The following is a 24748-nucleotide window of genomic DNA, read 5'->3' on the forward strand; positions in this document are numbered from 1 at the left end:
ACCTTGAATTAACCTAATTTGAATTTCCTTATTTTCTGCCAATCTTCTTTTGTTTCATGTTGGATTCTTTGGTGGACTGCTTGCCTTGTTGTTTTGTTGCAAGTTAACATACATGGAGTGGAACGTACCAGAGGAGTTACAGATTTGGTTGTTTATACATACATATGGGTTACAGTTGGTTGATGTAGAGTGAGGCAGTTGAGAGGCGTTGTAAACTTGGTTATTAATATAGGCTTATATTTCAGATAGTATTACTGCTTTACAAATATTTGAATACTTTTATATATGGATGGAAAGGGTTCAGAGTTAAATTCCGGGTAAGAAGGTGGGAAGGGAAGGAAGGGGGATTTGTTCAGAGATGTTTGGGGCTTGCATAGAAGAAAAACTGTGCACTGGTATACTAATCTTTGTTTGTTTTGAATTTAAAAAAAAGAAATGCAAGTGGAAATAAAGAAGTAAAGAAGAAAACAGATAAATGGGGGTGGGATGTGGGCGGGGTAGGGGCAGGGCATGTGCGGGATGGGGGCAGGACAGAGCCAGGGGGGCCCATTGTACTTGTGTGCCTAGGGGCCCTCAAAGAATTAATCCTGTTCTGATGTCATCCTGTCCTTCTTTGATGACTCAAAGTTGTTAAATCACAAGAGAATTGTGAAAAAATTGCATGAAGACCTTGTGAGATTGGACGACTGGGTATCAAAATGGCAGATGGTGTTTAATGTGAGCAAGTGCAAAATGATGCATGTTGTAAAGAGGAACCTAAACTATAACTATGCGATGCTCAGTTCTGTGTTAGGAATCACTGCCCAGGAGAAGGATCTAGGTGTCATTGTTGAGGATACGTTGAAACCCTCAGCTCAATAAGCGGTGGCTGCCAAGAAAGCAAATTATCAGGAAAGAAATGGAAAACAAAGATGAAACCAATATAATCCCCTTGAATCACTCTACGGTACGGCTGCACCTTGAATATTGTGTGCTGTTCAGGTCACCATATCTCAAAAAAGATATAGCGGAATTAGAAAAGGTACAGAGAATCGCAACAAAAATAAGAACATAAGAATAGTCTTACTTGGTCAGACCAAACGTCCATCAAGCCCAGGGGCCCATTCTCATGGTGGCCAATTCAGGTCACTATTACCTGTCCAAAACCCAAAAAGTAGCAACATTCCATGCTACCAATCCAGGGCAAGCAGTGGCTTGCCCCATGTCTTTCTCAATAACAGACTATGGACTTTTCCTCCTGGAAATTGTACAAACCCTTCTTAAAACCAGTTACGCTATCCGCTCTTACCACAACCTCTGGCAATGCGTTCCAGAGATTAAGGGGCTCATAATCGAAATAAAAAAATGTCCAAAAACTGGCCTAAGTCAGCACTTGGATGAACATTTCTCAAAAACGTCCAAGCGCTGAAAATAAAAACGATCTAAGCATTCATAGTGCTGCTCAACGTCCAAAGCTAAACGGGGCATTTCGGGAGGCATGTCGAGGGCAGGAATTGGACAGAACGTGGGCTGGCTTAGACTTAGTCGTACAGCATGTATAACCGAAAGTTATACAGCCCAGGATCGACAGAACTTGGACGTTGTGAATTAGACCATATAAAACATGGTCTAAGTCACAAAATCTCACCTAAACACACCAGATAAGCACTGCAAACACATAACACAGACCTCCACACACTACCCCAGTGATCACCAACCCCCCCCACCACCATAAAAATTGTATTCACAACTTTAAATTTCAGCCTCCAGACCATCATCAACTGGCCGCCTGGCATAGGAAAGCCTAGTCGTCCAGCCCAGAGGCAGCTTAAGCCGTCTTGGGGGCTGGGTTAGGGACCCATAGAGAAGAGGACCCATGTCCATAAGGCCCTGTAATCACTGCATTGATTCTTAAACATATGCGCTGCCCTATAGACCCCCAAAACCCTTTTGCACTGGCATATAAGTGGTTCCTGCAGCCATAAGGGCTATTGGGGTGGTAGGTAAGTGGGTCTAGGGGATTCTGGAGGTGGTTTGGGGGGCTAACCATCACCTATAAGGGAGCTGTAGGGAGGAGAAGCCATGGCACCCTTTTTGTGAAGTTCACAGCAGTGCCCTGTGAGGTACCCCACTATTTAGGTGGCATGTCTGGGTGTGCAGTCCATCACTTTGCAGACTCCTCCCATGTCCAACAGGGCTTGTTCTAGGCATTTTGGACTTGGACGGAAAGTTGGAGGGAAATGTGGTATAAAGATGGACGATTTAGCGGCTTGGACGATCAGATGGCAGGACGTATCATTAGACGATTTTCAAAATTATAAAAAGTTGGACGTATCTTTCGAAAATGTGTCTTAGGCTCTTTTTAACTTTGGACGACTTGTGAGATGGATGCAAACGGACTTCGACGTCCCTTTCGATTATGCCCCTCCACCTATTCTCTGAGTGAAAAAGTATTTCCTCCTAAAATATTTCCTCCTGTTGGTTTTGAAAGCATTTCCCTGTAACATCATCAAGTGTCCCCTAGTCTTTGTAATTTTTGATGGAGTAAAAAAGTGATCCACTTGTACCCATTCTACTCCACTCAGAATTTTGTAGACTTCAAACATATCTCCCCTCAGCCATCTCTTTTACCAAGATGAAGTGCCCTAACCTTTTTAGTCTTTCCTCATACTAGAGTAGTTCCATCCCCTTTATCATCTTGGCTGCTTTTCTTTGAACCTTTTCTAATGCCGTTATATCTTTCTTGAAATAAGAGACCAGAATTGAACATAATACTCCAGGTGAGGATGCAACATAGAGCGATACAGAGGCATTATAACATTCTTAGTCTTAGTTAACACCATCCATTCTTTAATAAATCCTAGCACCTTGTTTACTTTTTGGGCCACTGCCGCACATTGGGCGGAAGGTTTCATCATATTGTCTACAATGACTCCCAGATCCTTTTCTTGGATGCTAACCCCCAAGGTGGACCCTAGCATCCGGTAACTGTGATTTGGGTTCTTTTTCCCCAATGTGCATCACTTTGCATTTGTCCACATTAAGGGCTCCTTTTACTAAGGTGTGGTAGCGTTTTTAGTGCATGCAGAAAATTACCACGTGTTACGCTTCTAGAACTAACGCCAGCTCAATGCTGGCATTAAGGTCTAGTGTGCGTGGTAATGTAGCGCATGCTATTCTGCGCGTTACAGCCCTAATGCAGCATAGTTAAAGGAGCCCTAAATTTAATCTGCCACTTGGATGCCCATTCTTCCAATTTCCTAAAATCTGCCTGCAATTTTTCACAATCTGCATGCGTTTTACCAACTTTGAACAGTTTAGTGTTATCTGCAAATTTAATCACCCCACTTGTTCCAATTTCCAGATCATTTATAAATAAATTAAATAGCACCGGTCCCAGTACAAATCACTGCGGCAGTCCACTGTTCACTCTCCATCATTGATAAAATGACCAGTTAACCCTTCCCTCTGTTTTCTATCCAATGACCAATTCCTAATCCACAACTGAACTTTGCCACGTATCCCATGACTCTTTAATTTTCTCAGGAACTTCTCATAAGGAACTTTGTCAAAAGCTTTCTGAAAATCTAGATACACTACATCAACTGGCTCACCCTTATCCACAGGTTTGTTCACACCTTCAAAGAAGTCAAGCAAATTGGTGAGGCAAGATCTCTCTCAGATAAACCCATGCTGACTCTGTCTCATTAAATCATGTCTGTCTACATTTTCCTCAATTTTATTTTTTATAATTGTTTTCATCATTTTGCCCGGAACTGAAGTCAGGGTTACCGGTCTGTATTTTCCTAGATCTCCCCTGGAACCCTTTTTAAAAATTGGTGTAATGTTGGCTACCCTCCAATCTTCAGGTACTACAGATGATTTTAGCAACAGGGTTGCAGATCACTAACAGCAATTTCATATGATAAAGTTGATAGGATGACTTCCCTATGAGGAAATGCTAAAGTGGCTAGGTCTCTTCAGCTTGGAGAGGAGACAGCTTAGGGTTGATATGATAGAGGTCTATGAAATAATGAGTGGAGTAGAAAGGGTAGATGTGAGTCACTTGTTCACTCTTTCCAAAAATACTAGGACTAGGGGACATGCGATGAAGCTGCAAACTACCATGTTTCCCCGAAAATAAGACCTATTCCAAAAATAAGCCCTAGCAAGATTTTCGGGGTAGGTATTAATATAAGCCCTATCCCAAAAATAAGCCCTAGTTGTGCTGGATTCACCGGCAGCAGCTCTTCCCCTCCCCCCATGCACCCCCCGCACCCTCTGCCGACCCTTCCATCCGAGTGCCGCATTGCTGATGACATCATCAGTGATGCGGCAGAGGAACACCCTTGCGGGAGCAGGCCCGAAACAGCCCGTTTAGATTACTGCCACGATACTGCTGTTGAAGGTATCGTAATGGTATGTTGGTCTCGTGGTTGACATAGGGAGGGAGAGATGGAAAGGTCGGTGGGGAGAGGGTTTGGATTTTCTGGTATTGCCGTTATTATTGGCCAAAGTGAGATAGTGCCAGGAGCCAAACATTGTATCGAATTACTATTACTATTTTTAAATGTCCATTCCAGTTAGAAGTATTGACATAAAAAATCATTTATGATGATTTTAATATATTACTGATTGATACAGGTAAATTGATACGAGTTGAAAAAAAGTACCAGCTTAAATCTGTCTTAGGCCCCACAGGAGGGGCCTAAGACAACTGGGCCGGTTCTGTGGGTGGGGTTTGAGCTACCTGGCCCAATCAAGCCCTAAGGCCAGCCATTCCCGAGATGGCTGGCCTGTCGGACGGACGGGCTTGGCACCCGTCCGTCCAACCAACAATTTTAAGGTACGGGGAAGGGGAAGGGGGTGGGGGTGGTCGTGGGGTCAGTGGGGGGGGGGTCACGGGTCAGCGGGAGTGGCGATCTGGGGTTCAGGGGGGCGGTCGGGGGGTTGTGTCGAGGGCAGGAGGTCCTGGGATCCCTCCTGCCCGTATTTTGGTAGGGGGAGGGGGTTAGAGGGTATCACCAGGCCAGGAGGGCTTGGGCTCCCTCTGGCCCCATCGGACTTGGTGGGGGGGGGGGTGTTGGGGATCGTGGGGCAAGAGGGCTTGGGCTCCCTCTTGCCCGATATTGGCGGGGGGGGGGTCACGGTTTGATGGGGCAGGAGGGCTTGGGCTCCCTCCTGTCCTGATAGTGTGTGTGTGTGTGTGTGTGTGGGGGGGGGTGATGTATTGCGGCAGGAGAGATTGGCTATTTCCCCTGCCACGATGCAATCACTCCTCTACCTGAACTGCCACAACCCGTGGCAGGAGAGATTGGGCATCTCTCCTGCTACGATGATTGCGGGGGGGGGATGGGTAGGTTGCTGAACTGATTGTCAGCCTCTATCAGCTCAGTGGCCTTTTTTTCAGCACTTATACCTGTTTTGACTTGGTCTAAGTCAAAACATATAAGTGTCGACTAGGTAACCTGTCAAAATCTTTGGTTATACGTGTTGTACGCTTAGGTGTTATTCGGCCCACCTCTCGCCCACCACCCGCCCTTTCCCCTCCTCTAAAAATGCCTCTTTTCTCTCTGTGCGTTTAGAGGCAGGGGAAAGGCCTAAGCTGGTTTTAGATGCGTCTAAAACCAGCTTTGATTATGGGTACTTGGACGATCAGGCTTTTTGATCGTCCAAGTACCCATTTAGGCCACTTTTTGACTTTTTTTTTATTTTTTTATTATGAGCCCCATAGTTTTTAAACAATCATATCCTAAGAAATGTAGCTTGAAAATGTTTTCTTTTATCATTGTCACCTTTTCTTTTTATTATTGTTAACACTCAGATGGAAGGGAATGGAAAAGAATATAGATATATATTGATTACATGTCTTAGGGCTCTGACATTAATAAGCAACACACACAATGTTAAAATCTATGGGGATTTTCTGATTGGGCTCGTTTAGAACATTGTGTGCTGTTTTGCACAGTCTGCAAGAATCCAAATTTAGAAAACTGCTTTGTTCCCAAATGCAGCCATTGTAGCTATGCATTTAAGTTTAATGTTGGCCTTTTTCTAAAACCTAGATGATTTCTCACTTGACTTCAATCATTTGTTCAAATTTAAAACATTTGTACAGGACTGAATGCAAGGAGCATACTGGCTTTTCTGATTTCTTTTAATGCTTCAGTAAAACAAAATATCCATGAAAACAGAAACATGCTGCAAAGTTCTCGGCTCAATCAACCAACTTCCTAAATTCTGAGCATTATTTTGCCACTGTGGCTGAAAAGAGTATCTTGTATTTCATTATGTGCCAAACTGCAGAAACAAAATTCTCTGTTTTGACATTGTTTCAGATTATTGACTGAACCATATCAACGTCATTCTCTTCTTGGTTGGGTTGAGAACTTTTCAGCACCCCCTTGTAAGATATTTCTGGGGAAGATAAAGAAGAAAATAGGGGTAATAAAAAGAAAATTATTTTAAAAATCTGCACTTAACTGAATGCTCTGCATCTTGATCCCTAGACTCTACTATAACTATATAGAAAATCTGCTCATTTGAGTACATTCATTGTTATCAAAGATTCAAGGAAAATAGTTTACTGTCAAAATCTTAGATCATATTCTCTACTTAGCACTAATACACGCATATGAAAAAAACAAGATGTAATTATTTAAACCGAGTTTTAATAAGCTGGTAAAATTCATAAAAATGACTAATCATTTGCTAAAAAACCTAAAGTGATTTCCTGTGCTTGCAATTAATCTTCTATTGTAAAATGCCCCATGTGGAAACTTTCAAGTGCCATAATAAAATCAAAGAACTGACCAAAGCATTTGCTAGCTGGCATGAGTTCCACATTTTTGAAGAGTAAGTCTTATCAGGTTTATACTGAATTTCATTCTGTGTGGTTTATATCTTACCACTCAAATAAAAGAAATAAAGACAGAACAATATGATTTTTTTTTCCCTGGGATGTAGGAGAATTAGAAATGGTCCTAAAGGAGGCACCATTTTTTTTATTATTATTATTTCCACTCTTTATATGAAAAAAAATAGAAAATATCTCTTTATGCATGAGTTTATTATATTTCCAGTAATGACCTTTCCACTCCTCACATACTGAAGTGATTATGTCTTAGCCATGAGGGATCATGAGAAAACACATCCTTTCAAGCCCTGAATCGCTAAACGCATCTTTGGTGTAAGGCAAGCTCCAAACCTGACAGCTGCAGTGCCCTAAATAGGAGAGAATGAAACAGCAGAATTGTCTCCATTTCAGTATATTGCAAACTTGATTTTTCTAAATATGTAGCATAGTTTAATTTTGTAAAAAAATTTTTATTAGATAATCAGACCTAGATAGCAAAAGTTTAGTTGCAGATTGCTAAGTGTATTGATTGTATTTATGAGGTATGACAAGATGTGTGCTTTCCATGGATACATCATAAATTTCTTATCAGTATGTACCTTTCTCTCTTGACCTACTGTTATCACTATTGTGCTTTGATTAAACAGGGTGTTGATTGGCTACCATTCACAACTGTGGTGTAGTTTTTGAAAATCCTTTTGTCAATAAGAACCATGGGCTAGATTCACTAATCCTCCGATGCATGTACGATCCGTTTCCATTTGCATGCAGGCCAACAAATGCACTAAAGGCCTGCATGCAAATGAAGACGATTGTTGGCACGCCTCCAGCCAACTGCATGGATCGCTAAAGCCCTGACAGTAGTGACAGGAGAAACAGCCTCCTGTCACTGCTGTCAGGGCTTCTGCCGGCTTTTTACATTTTTAAAATAATCAGGCAGATATTTTACGTGTTTTACACATGCAAAATATCTGTCCGATTAAAAAAAAAAAAAAATTAAACCCCCCCATCCCAACAAGTGCCCCGAATACCCCTCCCCGAACCCCACAAAAAATTTGCCCCGACGCCACTTAGAATTATGGCAGGAGGGTTCCCACTCCCTCCTGCCATCAGTCCTACCCACCCAAAAACTAACGGCAGGAGGAATGCCAACTTCTACCTACCACCCTCCCCCATATCTTTCAAGGAGCAGGAGGGGTGTTCAACCCCTCCTGATCCAGGCCTCCTCCAATGCCAACCAGCATGGAAATAATAATAAATTAAAAAATGGTGCCTCCTTTAGGTTCCCATTCATAAGAACATAAGAACATAAGAAACGCCCTCACCGGATCAGACCGAGGTCCATCTAGTCCGGTGATCCGCACACGCGGCGGCCCATTTAGGTACTCCTTTTTGGAGACCCGGATTTACCGTATCCCTCAATATGATATGCAAGAAGGTGTGCATCCAACTTGCATTTGAATTCCAGAACAGTAGTCTCCTCCACAACCTCCTCCGGGAGTGCATTCCAAGCACCCACCAAGCGCTGTGTGAAACAGAATTTCCTGACATTTGTCCTAAACCTGCTGCCACTCAGTTTCAGTCTATGTCCTCTTGTCCTCGTCACATCAGAATATTTAAGTAATGCTTCTTTTTGGTCTATTTTATCAAATCCTTTTAATATTTTAAAAGTCTCTATCAAATCCCCTCTTAGTCTTCTCTTCTCAAGGGTAAACAGCCCCAGCTTCCTGAGTCGATCATTGTAGGTCAAATTTTCCATTCCTTTGATAAGTTTCGTGGCTCGCCTTTGCACCTTTTCCAGCAGAGTTATATCTTTTTTAAGGTATGGAGACCAGTGTTGGACACAGTATTCTAAGTGCGGTCGGACCATTGTTCTATAAAGTGGCATTATGACCTCTTCCGTTCTACTCGTAATCCCCTTCTTAATTATGCCAACATCCTGTTCGCTTTCTTCGCCACTGCCGCACATTGTGCCGATGGTTTTAGGGTACTGTCAATCAGTACCCCCAAATCCCTTTCCTGCTCGCTTTTTGCTAACTTCACCCCCAACATCCTGTAATCATGTTCCTTGTTTTTCTTTCCTAGATGCATCACCTTGCATTTGTTTATATTAAAGTTCATCTGCCACTTTATCGCCCACGTTTCCAGCTTGTTCAGATCTTTCTGGAGGTCCTCGCAGTCCCTTTGAGAGCCAACCGCCCGACATAGTTTTGTATCATCTGCAAACTTAATTATATTGCATGATGTATCCTCTTCCAGGTCGTTTATATAAATATTGAACAAGATAGGCCCAAGAACCGAGCCCTGGGGCACGCCGCTAGTCACTTTCTCCCAGTCCGAGAATTTCCCATTTATGCTTTCGACAAGGTGCCACATGAAAGGCTGCTTAGGAAGCTGTGGAACCACGGGGTGGGAGGGGATGTGCACAGATGGATCAAGCACTGGTTGTCGGGTAGACTGCAGAGGGTCGGAGTAAAGGGCCAATATTCTGACTGGCGGGGAGTCATGAGCGGTGTGCCACAGGGATCGGTGCTGGGGCCGTTACTCTTCAATATATTTATCAATGACCTGGAAAAGGAGGCAAAGTGCGAGGTTATAAAATTTGCAGACGATACCAAACTGTGCGGCAGAGTTAGGTCCAGGGAAGAGTGTGAGGACCTGCAAAGGGACCTGGACAAGCTGGAAGACTGGGCAAACAAATGGCAAATGCGCTTTAACGTGGAAAAATGCAAGGTCATGCATATAGGGAAAAAGAACCCGTTGTTCAACTACAAATTGGGGGGGGGGGCATTGTTGGGAGATAGCAGACTTGAGAGAGACTTGGGTGTGCTGGTGGATGCATCACTGAAGCCATCTGCACAGTGCGCAGCAGCCTCAAAAAAAGCCAACAGGATGCTGGGCATCATAAAGAGGGGCATAACAACCAGGACGCGGGAAGTCATCATGCCATTGTATCGAGCGATGGTGCGTCCACATCTGGAATACTGCGTTCAGTATTGGTCGCCGCACCTCAAGAAAGACATGGCGGTACTTGAGAGAGTCCAAAGGAGAGCAACAAAACTGGTAAAAGGGCTGGAACACTGCCCATACGCCGAGAGGTTGGATAGGCTGGGGCTCTTCTCTCTGGAAAAAAGGAGGCTCAGGGGAGATATGATAGAGACCTTCAAGATCATGAGGGGCATAGAGAGGGTGGATAGGGACAGATTCTTCAGACTGAGGGGGACAACAGGTACGAGGGGGCATTCGGAGAAACTGAAGGGAGATAGGTTCAAAACAAATGCAAGGAAGTTTTTCTTCACCCAAAGGGTCGTGAACACTTGGAATGCGCTACCGGAGGAAGTGATCAGGCAGACTACGGTACATGGATTCAAACAGGGATTAGACAGATTCCTGAGGGATAAAGGGATCGTGGGATACTGAGAGAGGTGCTGGGATGTAACACAAGTATAGAAAGCTAACCAGGTAATAAGTATAAAAAGCCAACCAGGTCGTGCATGGGCAAGACCGGAGGGTGAGGACTTTGATGGGAAGATAGGACTTTAATGAGAAACCAAGGTGGCAAGGGGCCCCTTCTGGTGATTCAGACAGGTCGTGACCTGTTTTGGGCCGCCGCAGGAGCGGACTGCTGGGCAGGATGGACCTATGGTCTGACCCGGCGGAGGCACTGCTTATGTTCTTATGTTCTTATGCTAACCCGTTGCCTTCTGTTTTCCAGCCAATTGCCGATCCATCTGGGTACTTCTCCTCCAATTCCATGGCTTATTAGTTTCTTCATAAGCCTTGCATGAGGGACTTTGTCAAACACTTTCTGAAAGTCCAAGTAAATTATATCCACTGGTTTTCCACCATCCAATTGTTTGTTCACTTTCTCGAAGAATTGTAGTAAATTTGTCAAACATGATTTCCCTTTCCTGAAACCGTGTTGACTATCCCTTAATAGATTGTGGTCTTCCAAGTGTTGTACAATGTTCTCTTTGATTAGTGTTTCGATTATTTTCCCTGGAACCGATGTGAGGCTCACAGGTCGGTAGTTTCCTGGATCCCCTCTTGATCCTTTTTTGAAAATTGGGATGACATTAGCTATCCTCCAGTCTTCTGGTATTTGTCCAGTTCTAATTGACATGTTAGCCACTCTTAGTAATAGATCGCCAATTTCTTCCTTGAGTTCCTTTAAAACTCTCGGGTGAATTCCATCCGATCCAGGGGATTTGTCGCTTTTTAGTTTGTCAATCTGGGAGTAAATCATGTCCAGCGTCACCTTCACTGTTGTTAGGCTTTCCTCTGTGGCCCCGGTGAATATCTTCCCTGTGTCCGGCATTATTGAAGTGTCCTCATTTGTGAAGACTGAGGCAAAGAATGTATTTAACCTGTCGGCAACCTGTTTATCCTCTTTAATTGACCCTTTCTTTCCGTGATCGTCGAGAGTTCCTACCGCCTCTCTTGCTGGTTTCTTTCCCTTTATATATCTAAAAAAGGGCTTGTAGTTTTTGTCTTCATGCGCTATCTTCTCCTCATAGACTTTTTTGGTGTCTCTTACCACTTTATGACACCTTTTTTGGTCAATTTTGTGACAGTTCCAGGCTTCCATCACGTTTTCTCATTTCCATTTTTTAAACGAGTTCCTCTTCTCCCTCACTGCGTCTTTTACCTCTTTGGATAACCAAGCTGGTTCACCATTTTTCTTTTTACGCCTTCCTTTGTTTATCCTCGGAATGTGTAGATTCTGTGCTTCTATGATGGTGTTTTTCAGTAGAGACCATGCTTGTTCAACTGTTTGGATGTCTGCTATGCCCTTCTTTAGCCGTTTTCTAACCAAAGTTCTCATGCTGTCGTAATTTCCTTTTTTGTAGTTGAAGGTCGTGGTTTTAGTCTTGATTGGTTTCTCTTTTCCGATGCCAATGGTAAAATTGATCATATTGTGATCGCTTGTCCCTAGAGGGACCGTAACTTCTACATCTGCTGCCCTTCCAGCAATGCCATTTATGACCAAGTCCAGGATTGCATTTCCTCTTGTCGGATCTCTTACCATTTGTTCAAGGAAGCAATCACCTAACATTTCAAGGAATTTTAACTCCCTGCCGCAGTTTGACGTTGCCAATTTCCAGTTGATCCCCGGAAAGTTGAAGTCTCCCATGATCGTTGTATTTCCCGATTTACTTCTCTGAGTAATTTCTTCCATCATTTCAATGTCTGTTTCCTCAGTCTGTCCCGGGGGTCGATAATAAAGACCAATTCGTGTGTCTGCTTCCTTTCGTCCAGGAATCTATATCCAGAGTGACTCTAGTTTACCATTTACTTCTGTATCTCCTTCACTAACCGACTCTATGTCTTCTTGGACATACAGGGCAATACCCCCCCCCCTTTTTGCCCAAACCTATCTCTTCTATATAGTCTATATCCTTTCAATGCCGTGTCCCATTCATTCTCTTCATTCCACCATGTTTCTGTTAATCCTATGATATCGAGTTGTTCTCTTCTTGCTAATTCTTCCAGCTCGCCCATTTTGTTTCCTAAGCTTCTGGCATTCATGTACATACATTTAAAATGCACTAATTTACTGAATTTACAGGCCCTCACATCCTTTTTTGTATCCATTTGATCTTCTTCTTCGGCTCTTGAAGTATCTTCCGGTTCTTGCCCTATATCAGTGTGATTGCTTGGAGTTACCTCAACAGGATATCCTGGTGTCCGTGCCATCGACCGATTGTCGACTGTCGGCTCTCCCTGGATCTCTAGTTTAAAGCCTTCTCAATGGACTTCTTTATATTCTCAGCAAGGACCCTCGCTCCCTGCTTTGCGAGGTGTAGTCCGTCCTTTCTATAGAACCTGCTTTTTCCCCAGAAAGTTGTCCAGTTTCGCACGAAGTCTAAACCCTCTTCCTCGCACCAACGCCTCATCCAGGCGTTCACCGCTCTCAGTTCATCCTGTCTCCTTTCGTCCGCTCTTGGTACCGGAAGAATTTCTGAGAAAGCCACCTTCACCTCCCTGACCTTCAACTTCCTTCCCTTCTGCCATCAATCCCACCCAAAAACTAACAGCAGGAGGAATGCCAACTTCCTTCTGCCACCTCTCCCGGACACCCACCCCCCATTCCTGGTCCCCTCCCCACCTCCCTCCCCATACCTTTCACGGAGCAGGACGGGTGCTCAATCCCTCCTGCTCCTTAGGTCTCCAGTGCTGTCTTCTGCTGTCTTAAGGAGCAGGAGAAACCCCAAAGTCCTCTTGCTCCTGCTCCTGGCCATGATGCACCGTGAATGTGGGCATTAGGCCCTGCCCTGGTGCATCATATGATGCCATGGGAGGAGCCTAAAGCCCTGATTGGCTCAGGCGCCTTCCTTGGGCGGGACCTGAAGTGCCTCAGCCAATCAGGGACTTTCTTAGGGCTGAGCCTTAGGAAGTCCCTAATTGGCTATTGCTTTGACCAATCAGGGACTTCTTTAGGCTCAGCCCTAAAGAAGTCCCTGATTGGCTCAGGTGCCCTAGGCCCTGCCCTAAGACCAACATTCATGGTGTGTCATGGCCAGGAACAGGAGCAGGAGGACTATGGGGTTCCTCCTGCTCCTGAAGACAGCGGAAGACAGCGCTGGAAGTCTAAGGAGCAGGAGGGATTGAGCACCCTTCCTGCTCCCAACTTTTAGGTACAGGGTTGTTTTTTGGCCGGGTCGGGCCATGCCGGTCAGAGGACTTGTGGTGTGGTTGGCCAGTCGAGAAGGTGCCTTGCAGTGCCGGTCGGGGGGGGGGGGTGAGGCAAGTGCCGGTCAGGGGGTGGCAGTTGGTGGCAGGAGGAAGAGTTGGCATCCCTCCTGCCATATTCACGCAGGGAGGGCAGCATCGTGTGATGGCAGGAGGGAGTGGGCATTGCATTTGTCGGGGGGGGGAGGCCCTCGGCCATTTGAAATGTATGCCTGTCCCACCATTTTTTTTATGGGGCATATATTTTGCATGTGTTACAATGCAAAATATCTGTGCCATGGAAAAAAATGAATAAAAAAGACAGGCAGGCCTGTCAAAGAACTTGCAGGCCTGTCGGTAACTCAGTTACCGATAGGTCTGCAGCAGTCGCGTTTGCCAATAGTAAAACCCAATTCGAAATAGCCAAGCAATTGTTAGTGAATTAATCGCTTGACTATTTTGCATGGGGTTTTACTAATTTGCATGGGAGGATCGGGATCAGATCCCTATAGGCATTAGTGAATGGGGTTGGAGGGAAATTTGGTCGCAAAGGGCTTGCAAACCTATCAGTACACTATTGGTTTTCTTAGTGAATCTAGTCCCATATCTAGATTAGAAACCATAGTGATTGTATTCCCCATTGGAAGTCCAGGCAGGAAGTGACTTTGTATTAATTGGAAACCGCTTTGACTATAAAAGCGGTATATCAAGATTTAAATAAACTTGAAACTTAAACTTGAAGGATTAATTATTCGAGGGCCTCTAGGCACACAAGTACACTAGGCCACCTGCCTCACTCACCCCACCCTGCCCCTACCCCCATTTATTTACCTGTTTTCTTATTTACTTTATTTCCACTTGATTTATTTATTTTATTTTAAAATTCAAATCAAACAACAAAGATTACTATACCAGTACCAGTTTATAATTTTTCTTCTATGTAACTCCCAAACATCTCTGAACAAATCCCCCCTTCCTTCCTAGAGGGAATAGATGTTTAGCCATCAGGGTTTTGGGAAGCCCACCAATTTATATTTTGCATTTGGGTAGGAGACATGGGGCATGGCGGGAAGAAAATGTAGTGCCCGCCATTTTATTGGACTAAAACATTTCTCAATTAACTTTCAGAGATTAAAACCTCTTTCTTCAGATCAGTAAACTATATTTCTATTACAGTATCTCTGTCCTGACCTGATGGAGTTTTGGTCTCTGAATTAGTAAAAAATGTATTAAAATTAGTCCAATAAAAAGGATCACCTTATTTCCATTTTCTATTTATAAACATTTATCAACACAGCTACAATAATACTTTATCCTAAAGCAAAAAGAAATAAAAGAAATATAAATTGTTTTCTACCTTTGTTTGGTTTCTGCTTTCCTCATCTTCTCATTCTGGATTCACGGGGGATAGGGGCAGAGCCGGACCGCGAATGGCGAAAAACCTTGAATATCCGGCTCTGACCCACACCCGCCTCCCTCCCGCCTTCCCGGCCTTACCTGGTGGTCTAGAGGGCTTTTGGGGCAGGAGCGATCTTCCTACGCTCCTGCCCTGTGAGTTCCCGTAGTCTCTCGAGACTACGACGGGAACTCCCTACAGCTATTTCCTAATGGTGATCTGCACGGGGCAGGATGGGAGGGGGAAGTGTACATTTGGAAAATAAATCTTTGGAATTTATTGCCTACCTAACACACAATCACAGTAAGAGTAGCTGGCTATTTTATTTTAAATTTTATGCATCAAGATTCTGTCAGGTATCTTTATATGCTAAATCTCAGGCCACAAGTTTTATACCAGTGTGCTGCCTGCACTAAAAACCACTATCATGGTTTAGTAAAAGGGGAGGGGTATATTTGTTTATTTTTGTATAGTTGTTACTGAGGTGACATTGCATATTTTAAAGTCATCTGCCTTGACCTCTTTGAAAAAAACCCTGAATATAAATGATAATTAACATTTTCTCTGTGTACAATGTGCTTTGTGTTTTTTTTTAATTTTATTGTTAACAGATCATTTTGACTTGGTCATTTTAAAAGTAGCTCGCAAGCCAAAAAAGTGTGGGCTCCCCTGGTTTAGGGTGTGAAGAACTTATGTGCATGAAAGAGGAATGTGATTTGGGTATGGTAGTATGTGATGATCTTAAGGTGGACCAAAAAAAATGACAGCGAAAGATACAGTAAATGGATACCTGAGTGAATAGGGAGAAGAATAGCCAGTAGGAAAAAGGAGGTACTGATGCCCTTTTATAAGACTATGGTGAAACCCAATTTAGAATATTATATACATTTCTGGAGTCTACACCTTCAAAAAGATATAAACAGGATGGAGTTGGTCTAGAATATTGCTTCTAAAATTATTGCTGGTCTTTGTCATAAGGTGTAAGAGAATAGACAGATTCTGATTCTGTATAGGATGCTGGTCTTGATGGCTGCTTATCAAGCAGTTGAGAATCATGTCTGTCTTAGAAAAATACATGCCTTATTCCCCGATTCTCTAACCAACACCCATGCCACCAGTACTAGTTACAGAATCTTGCCTCAAATGCTAAAAGTAGACACAGCCTGCTGGGCTGATCGCAGCAAGCGTATCCCTGATCAGTTGATCTGGCAGGACTCCCTGAAGCTATAGCTTTGAGGAGTCCTGCTGGCTCAAGTGATCAGGAGGAAAATATACCTGCCATGATTAGCTCAGCTGGCTGTGCAAGGGAACCCCAAAAAAGTACCCCCGGAATTGGCAGGAGGGAGGCCCACTCCCTCCTGCTACTGACTCTCCTAAACAGCTGACACCCCCCTAAATCCGAGAAAAACAGGAGGGATGCCCACTTCCTCCTGCCACCAGCTCCTTAAAACACCCTTTTACCGGTGCCTATGTCACAGCTGCCGGTTAAAGAATTGTGTTGCCACTGAGCTGATCGTGGCAAAGGAATCTCCTTGCTGTGATCACCTGAGTGGCAGTAGCTGCGGCTGCGGCGGGGACCCCCCTCCCAAGAATGTCTGCGACAGGAGGGATGCCCAGGGAGGGGCCTAAGGCCGTGATTGGCAGAGATGCCTAAGGCCCCTCCTATGGAGGTTTGGGGGGTGGGGTTTGAAGGGGGAGGTCTTGAGGTTCTGAGCATTTGATTAATGCAATTAGAATACTTTTGATACCAGGTGACTTTTTTTTTTTAATATAAAGATTTAATTACTGCTATGACTTCTTTTAAAATATCTGGCTCTTCTTTGGTGTCAGTTTCCAGTTCCGTTTCTCCAGCGTTATTCTCATTTTCAATTTCTGCATATTCTTTCCATCTCTTTTTAATGCTTTCTGAATCATTCAATATCATACTGTTGGCGTCTTTAAGCATCCCCAATCGAGGTTGGAATTTCTGTCGCAGTCTCCTGAAACGCTAATCTGATTTTTCCATTCACATGATCCAATTCAATTTTCTGACAAATATCCAGCTGCACAGTTGAACATAAGAACATAAGAAACGCCTTCACCGGTCCATCTATTCCGGTGACCCGCACATGTGGAGGCCAAGCCAGGTGCTCCCAGATGGAGACCCTGATTACCCGTATCCCTCAATGTGATTTGCAAGGAGGTGTTTTTCCAACATATGCTTGAAACCCAGAATGGTAGTCTCCGTCACCACCTCCTCTGGGAGAGCATTCCAAGCGTCCACCACTCGTTGTGTGAAACAGAACTTCCTGACATTTGTCCTGAGCCTGCTGCCCCTCAGCTTCAGTCCATGACCTCTTGTCCGTGTCACATTTGACAATGTGAATAATGATGTTTCTTGCTCTATTTTGTCGAATCCTTTTAATATTTTAAAAGTCTCTATCATATCCCCTCGCAGTCTCCTCTTTTCGAGGGTGAACAGTCCCAGTTTTCCGAGGTGTTCTTTGTAACTCAAATTTTCCATACCTTTTACTAGCTTTGTGACTCGCCTCTGCACCCTTTCCAACAGGGTTATATCCTTTTTTAGGTATGGAGGCCAGTGTTGGACACAGTACTCCAAGTGTGGTCTGACCATTGCTCTGTAAAGCGGCATTATAATGGCCGCCGATCTACTTGTGATCCCCTTCTTTATCATGCCCAACATTCTGTTTGCTTTCTTTGCCACTGCTGCGCATTGAGCCGACGGCTTCAGGTTCCTGTCTATCAGTACCCCCAGGTCCCTTTCTTGTTCGCTTTTGCCCAATATTACACCTAACATTTTATATTCATGTTCCTTATTTTTCTTACCCAGGTGCATCACCTTGCATTTGTCTATGTTAAACTTCATCTGCCACTTTTCCGCCCATTCCTCCAGCTGGTTTAGATCCTTCTGGAGATCTTCTCTGTCTTTTTGTGACCCAACTGCCTGACATAGTTTTGTGTCATCTGCAAACTTGATTATATTACTTGTTGTTTCCTCTTCAAGGTCATTTATGAAGATATTGAATAAGATGGGCCCAAGAACCGAGCCCTGGGGCACGCCACTAGTCACCTTCTCCCAGTCCGAGAATTTCCCATTTATGCTTACCCTCTGCAATCTATTCTCTAGCCATTTGCCTATCCATCTGAGTACGTCCCCTTCAATTCCGTGACTTAGTAGTTTCCTCATAAGCCTTGCGTGCGGGACCTTGTCAAACGGTTTCTGGAAGTCCAAGTAAATTATATCCACCGGATTTCTGCTGTCGATTAGTTTGTTCACCTTCTCGAAAAATTGAAGTAAATTCGTCAAACATGACTTCCCCTTCCTGGTCGTGATTCTCCAGGTGTTGCACTATGCTATCCTTGATTAGTGCTTCAACCATCTTCTCAGGAATCGACGTAAGACTCACAGGTCTATAGTTGCCTGGTTCTCCTCTCGATCCTTTTTTGAAGATTGGGATGACATTCGCTATCTTCCAGTCATCTGGTATTTGTCCGTTTCTAATTGACATATTAGCTAGGGTTTGTAATAGTTCTCCAATTTCTACCTTAAGCTCCTTTAATACTCTCGGGTGAATTCCATCCGGTCCAGGGGATTTGTCACTTTTCAGTTTGTCAATCTGATAGTATATCATGTCCAATTCCACATTCACTGAGGTGAGGCTATCCTCTATGTCACCTTTGAATACCCTCCCTGTTTCTGGCATTGTTGTTGTGTCCTCATTGGTAAAGACGAAGGCAAAGAATGAATTTAGCCTATCTGCAATCTGTTTGTCTTCTTTAATGCACCCTTTCCTTCCTTGGTTGTCGAGAGGGCCTACTGCCTCCCTTGCTGGTTTTTTCCCTTTTATATATCTAAAAGAGGGCTTGAAGTTTTTGGCTTCTTGCGCTATCTTTTCCTCATAGGCCATTTTGGCGTCTCTTACCACCTTGTGATATTTCTTCTGGTTGACCTTGTGACTGTTCCAGGCCTCCGTTGTTTGTTCGTGTTTCCATTTTTTGAATGAGTCCCTCTTATCCCTTACCGCATCCTTCACCCCTTTAGTTAGCCAAGCTGGTTCTCCTTTGTTCTTGTTTCGCCTTCCTTTGGATATCTGTGGAATGTAGAAATTCTGCGCTTCGGTGATGGTATTTTTTAGTAGGGGCCATGCTTGATCGACCATTTTGATTCCGGCTGTCCTTTTCATAAGCCGTTTTTTAACCATGACTCTCATGCTGTCATAATTCCCTTTTTTGAAGTTAAAGGTTGTGGTTTGGGTCTTGGTTCTTTTCCCCTTCCTAATGCCAATTTTAAAATTGATCATGCTGTGATCGCTCGTCCCCAGGGTGACCATGACTTCCACATCTGATGTTCTCCCAGTTAAGCCATTGAGGACTAAGTCCAAGGTTGCGGATCCCCTTGTTGGTTCTCCCACCATTTGTTCTAGGAAGCAGTCCCCTATTGTTTCCAGGAACATCATTTCCCTGCCGCAGTTCGAAGTTCCTAGGTTTCAGTTTATCCCTGGAAAGTTGAAGTCTCCCATGATCATTACATTACCCGTTCTACATTCATGGTTGATTTCCTTCATCATTTCTTCGTCTGCTTCTTCTGTCTGTGCTGGGGGTCGATAATAGAGAACAATTTTTGTGTCTGCATCACTTTTTCCAGGGATCTTTATCCAAAGGGACTCCAGTTTTTCTTTTCCTTCTGTCTGCCCTTCTCCGATAGACTCTAATCCTTCTTGAAGTCAGTATACTCCAAAATATTTATATACCAGATCGTTATTTTTTCCACTATCCAATGCAAAAGAGTTAAGCCTCTGGGATTCTGGAGGAGCAGCATTCCTGAATGTTCCCAAAGTCCTCAGATAGTGTTGCCATTCAATATAAAACTGAGAATAATATCTGCATCTACCATCATAGTTTGTGGCGCATGTAGAAAATAGATCAATTGACTAATTCCTATGCCTGGCAGAGAAACATATATTGGGAGTTGTTGAGGAAGAGGGGATCAGGACCACGTAGCCTGGGTCTCACACAAAAGAGGTCTTCATTTTAAAATCATGTTTATTTGTGTACATTTTTTAACTGAATATGAAATTAATTTAGATATACAGGATTTTTATTAATTATAAACAAATTTCCATGCTTCTACAACTAAAAATCTGTTGCAACTACTTCCATGTCTTTTTTTTTTTTTTTTTTAATTTATGAGTTCCAGGAATCTTGGACCACTTTATTTGCACTGGCCTGGGCCTATGTGATTCTCTGAAAGGCCCTGATCCCTAGCTATTCAGCACAATCTCTTCCAGATATCTAATAGATCAGATTAAACTCTGCTGTCGGTCCAGTTCCCTTTCTCTGTGACATAGACCAGTCCATCTTGGGACTGAGACATGCATTTCAGTCTTGGAGAAGAGCATCTGAGAAAGTGCTTGCTACTACAAAAATTGTCTTAAAAGGAATTCTTGATCATTCTTGGGTACGTTTACATTTGCTAATACCAACTGGACCCTAGCCAGGGTTTCTTCTGCCAGGACAAAATGCCCTCTTCAGACAGCTTCAGATTTATACATGTTGATGGGCAGTAACTTAGGCTGTCATGTGCACCCCTCAGTTGAAATTTTACAGATCAGTGAAACAAATCCTCACTTTAAGGAATTTTGAACAGCATCTTTTAGATAGCAGAATATGAAAAATGCACAAGATTTTTATAAGGCACTGTGTCTCCACTCTCCCTGACATTAAGCAGGGCATTGGTTTCCTGGTGACAAATGCATAACCTCATTATCTATCTATCTATCTATACTGTATATACACTATGGGGCTCTCCTCTAAAAATGCCTCTTTTCTCTCTGTGTGTTTAGAGGCAGCGGAAAGACCTAAGCTGGTTTTAGATATGTCTAAAACCAACTTTGATTATGGGTACTTGGACGATCAGGCTTTTTGATCGTCCAAGTAGCCATTTAGGCCACTTTTTAGACTTTTTTTTATTATGAGCCCCAATGAATCTGGGAACAGGGCAGGGAAATTAGCACATCGTATTAAGGTACAACACCTGCAAGGTAACATTACATGTATACGATCTGAACATGGTGATTTCCTGTCAAAAGAGAAGGAGATCCATGATAGGTTTGTGGAATTTTATAAGAAATTATATACATCAGAATATCAGGTCAGGAAGCACTCTTGTCACAATATTTGCCTCAGTTAGAATTAAATAAACTTCAAGAATTAGAGGCTCAAAGATTAGATGAAGTTATAACGGAGGATGAGATAGTAATACATTATATTAAGCTAGGCAAATCCCAAGGGATGGATGGTTTCACAGAATTATTCTATAAAAAGTTTATATCTTATGTAACCCCTCTCTTAGCAAAATTATTCAACAATTTCAAAGACAGAACAATTGCCATATTTTATGAGATTAGCGGGTATTACAATATTACCTAAAACAGGAAAAGATAATACACTTTGTGACCTATTTCCTTGTTAAGAATTGATACAAAAATGATGGCCAGAGTCCTTGCTAATAGACTGTCATCATATATGCCATCACTTATCCACCCAGATCAGGTTGGTTTTATTGCTGGGAGGCAGGCATCTGATGGGATTCGGAAGGTGCTAGATTTTATATGGAGGGCTAAAAAGGACGGAACAGGATGGGTGGCAGTCTCGGCCGATGCTGATAAAGCTTTTGACGGAATTGAATAGAGGTTTATGGATGCAGTCTTGGGACATTTGAGCTTTGGGAAAAGGTTTAGGGATTGGTTATTTACACTATATAAATGGACTTTATTCTAATACATTCAAACTTCTAAGAGGGACAAGGCAAGGATGCCCGTTGTCCCCCCTTGATTTTTGCATTAGTTTTTGAGCCTTTAGCTCAGAAAATTAGACAATGTCAACAGGTAAAAGTTATCTCTTTTCGCAGTTGATAATATTAGCTATTGTTGAGGCATCTGAGAAGACTTTAACTACCCTTAAGGATATTATGGATGAATATAGCCAATTATCAGGGTTTAAAGCTAACTTAAAAAAGATGGAAGGAGAAGATTATAGAATTGCAGAGATTAGTTCACCTGAGATGGGTAAAGGGCTCCATTTGTTATTTGGGGATAACTTTGGGAGCTGATTGGACACTTTTGTTTCAACAAAATTATATACCATTAGCATTGAATATTCAGAAAGAATTAGAAAGGTGGAATAAGTTGTTTATTTCATGGTTAGGTCGTATGGAAGCTGTAAAGATTATGGTTCTTCCTAGGTTTCTCTATTTATTCCAAGTACTACCGATAGAAATCCCAAAACAGTTTTTCTTAAAATGGAATAATATGATATTGAGATTTATATGGGGAGGAAAGTGTCCAAGGGTAGGAAGATAGGCAATGTTCAAGTCTAAGGCGGAAGGAGTACTGGGTCTACCATCTTTGGAGAACTATTATAAAGCTGCACAATTGAGAGCAATAGTTCAATGGCATTCATCCCCATCTAAACTGTGGATAAGGGTAGAACAAGCAATGTTAAATGGGAGAGAAGGAATTAGGGATTTGAAATATTTACCAAGGGTAGGAGAGAAAGATTTAATAAATATAAATAATCCTTTCATTAAATGTTCTTTGGTTACGTGGAAAAGTGTTAGGGAAAAACTTTTAGTTAGAGAAAAAGGTATCTTCCCCCCCCCACCACACACATATTATATACAAGAGATTTTGTACCAGGCAGGGAGGGGGGAATTTTTAAGAAGTGGGAGACCAAAGGGCTAAGATGTTTTGGCCAATTAATTAAGGAAGGGGAGGTAAAAGCTTTTATAGACATGCAGGGTCGATATCAATAGAAGCGAGAGATCTTTTCCCTTATTTACAGATAAAAAATTATATATTGACATGTAAGGGGAAGAGTAAAGGAGTTTTAAAAAAAATCCAAATTTAAAAAAAGATTAGGGGAACCAGTAGTAAAATGGTGTATTTCCTGGTTATATAAAATTATAAATGAAGATAAATTCATCTCTTAATCTGTGATTTTATCTTTATTTTTTAACATAATTAATCTTATCCTATCAATTTTTCATTTTTAATGTATTTTTAATACAACAGGTTGTATTAATTTTTTACTATTTTGTATTTCACTGATTGTCCAGTTTTTTCTTTTGTGGAAACCGCCTAGAATTATTTTGATTAAGGCAGTATAGAAAAATAAAGTTATGTTACGTAAAGTAATCAAAACCTCATACATGAAAGCATGGGAAAAAGACCTGGGGAAGGAATGGTCTATAGATGAATGGGGGCTAATTGTATCACATCTTTTCCAGACAGCTAGAGCTGCTACTTTGGTGGAAAATGCTATTAAACTGTTAACATGTTGGTATACTACTCTGGTTCTAATTAGTAAATGTAATAAGCAGAGTGATGCTACTTGCTGGAAAGGATGTGACAGAAGAGGTACATTCTATCATATGTGGTGGGAATGCCAAGGGGTACAGATGTTTTGGGTACAAGTATTTGGTTATGTGAGCAGATTAATCCAGATTCCATTTAAGTTGAATGCTGAAAGGGCACTGTTGGGAATAAAAATAGAAGTTTTAACATCCTCTCAATCTAAACTTTTGGATTTGACATTTATAGCTGCAAGATTGACATTGGCTCAGCAATGGCGTATGCGAGATGTACCTACATTAAGAGATATGAGGGAACGTCTAGGAATAGTCTAAGAGAAATATGGACTGTCGGCTCTATTAACAAATCAATGGCCAAAGTTTAATGATATATGGGAGAGTTACATTCAAATGGAAAAATAAGTTTAATGAAAGATTCTTATAGATTGGGTGGGGGAGGTAGGGGTTAGGATTGTTTTAATAGTAGGATAGATAAGTTGCATTATCATTATTAGTGTATTAATTTAAACACTTGTGCCATCACCTACATTAATACAGTGACTGTGCTGGCTGAATATTTGTCAGTGTATTTCTGAATTTCAGACAGAAAAGACTAATGTAAGGTAAAGCCAGCAAGACAAGTATTTGTACATATTTCATATGAATACACAATGTTAGCATATGGGAGCTGGCTAAGATCCAAACAGTTACTATGGAAAATATGATTTTTGCACACTGTGCATGGAAATGATCCTAGAAGAAGTAAACAACCGGTGTTTGATTACATTAAAAATCCAAACTGAAACCATGATATTAGATAATTAAATCACTTCTACCCAAGCAGATGTAAAACATGCAAGATCTGTAGATTTCTTAATCAAATCCTCCATACGCTCATGTTCTCAGAGAAGTTGTTTCTTTTAGGTGCAGTGGATACCTTGAGGGACATGTTATTATGGAAGACTTCCTGCAGAAGTTCACACAGGATGGTTCACAAGGGAGCACACAGGATTTTGCTCTGTCCTGGAAAGTAGAAGGAGCCAGAAATAAACAAAAGCTGATACAGCATGTACAATGTGTGCCAGATTTTAAGGGTTTGCAAATGTAGATGTTACAGTGCTTTTAAAAGGCTACTAATGTGACCCATAATGCAAATAAGTAGAATTCCTGTAACAATGAGCTTTAAAACAATGAACATTGCTCTGTTTTAAAGATAAACAGTAAGTCATGATGGAAACTTTAAAAAAAAATTTATGGATAATTCTACATTAATGTCTTTTGTATATAACATAACATTATTTTAATTCTTTTTTGTTTGTATTGTTGCTGTTATTGATTCCTTATATTGACGCAGTCCAGAGGAAGGCAACTAAAATGGTAAGAGGTTTGAACAAAAAGAAGTATGAGAAGACACTGATAGACCTAAATATGTATACGCTGGAGGAGAGGAGGGACAGGGGAGATATGATACAGACATTTAAATACTTGAAAGGCA

This window comes from Geotrypetes seraphini, chromosome 3 (genome assembly GCF_902459505.1).
Source record: "Geotrypetes seraphini chromosome 3, aGeoSer1.1, whole genome shotgun sequence".
NCBI classification, from domain to species: Eukaryota; Metazoa; Chordata; class Amphibia; order Gymnophiona; family Dermophiidae; genus Geotrypetes; species Geotrypetes seraphini.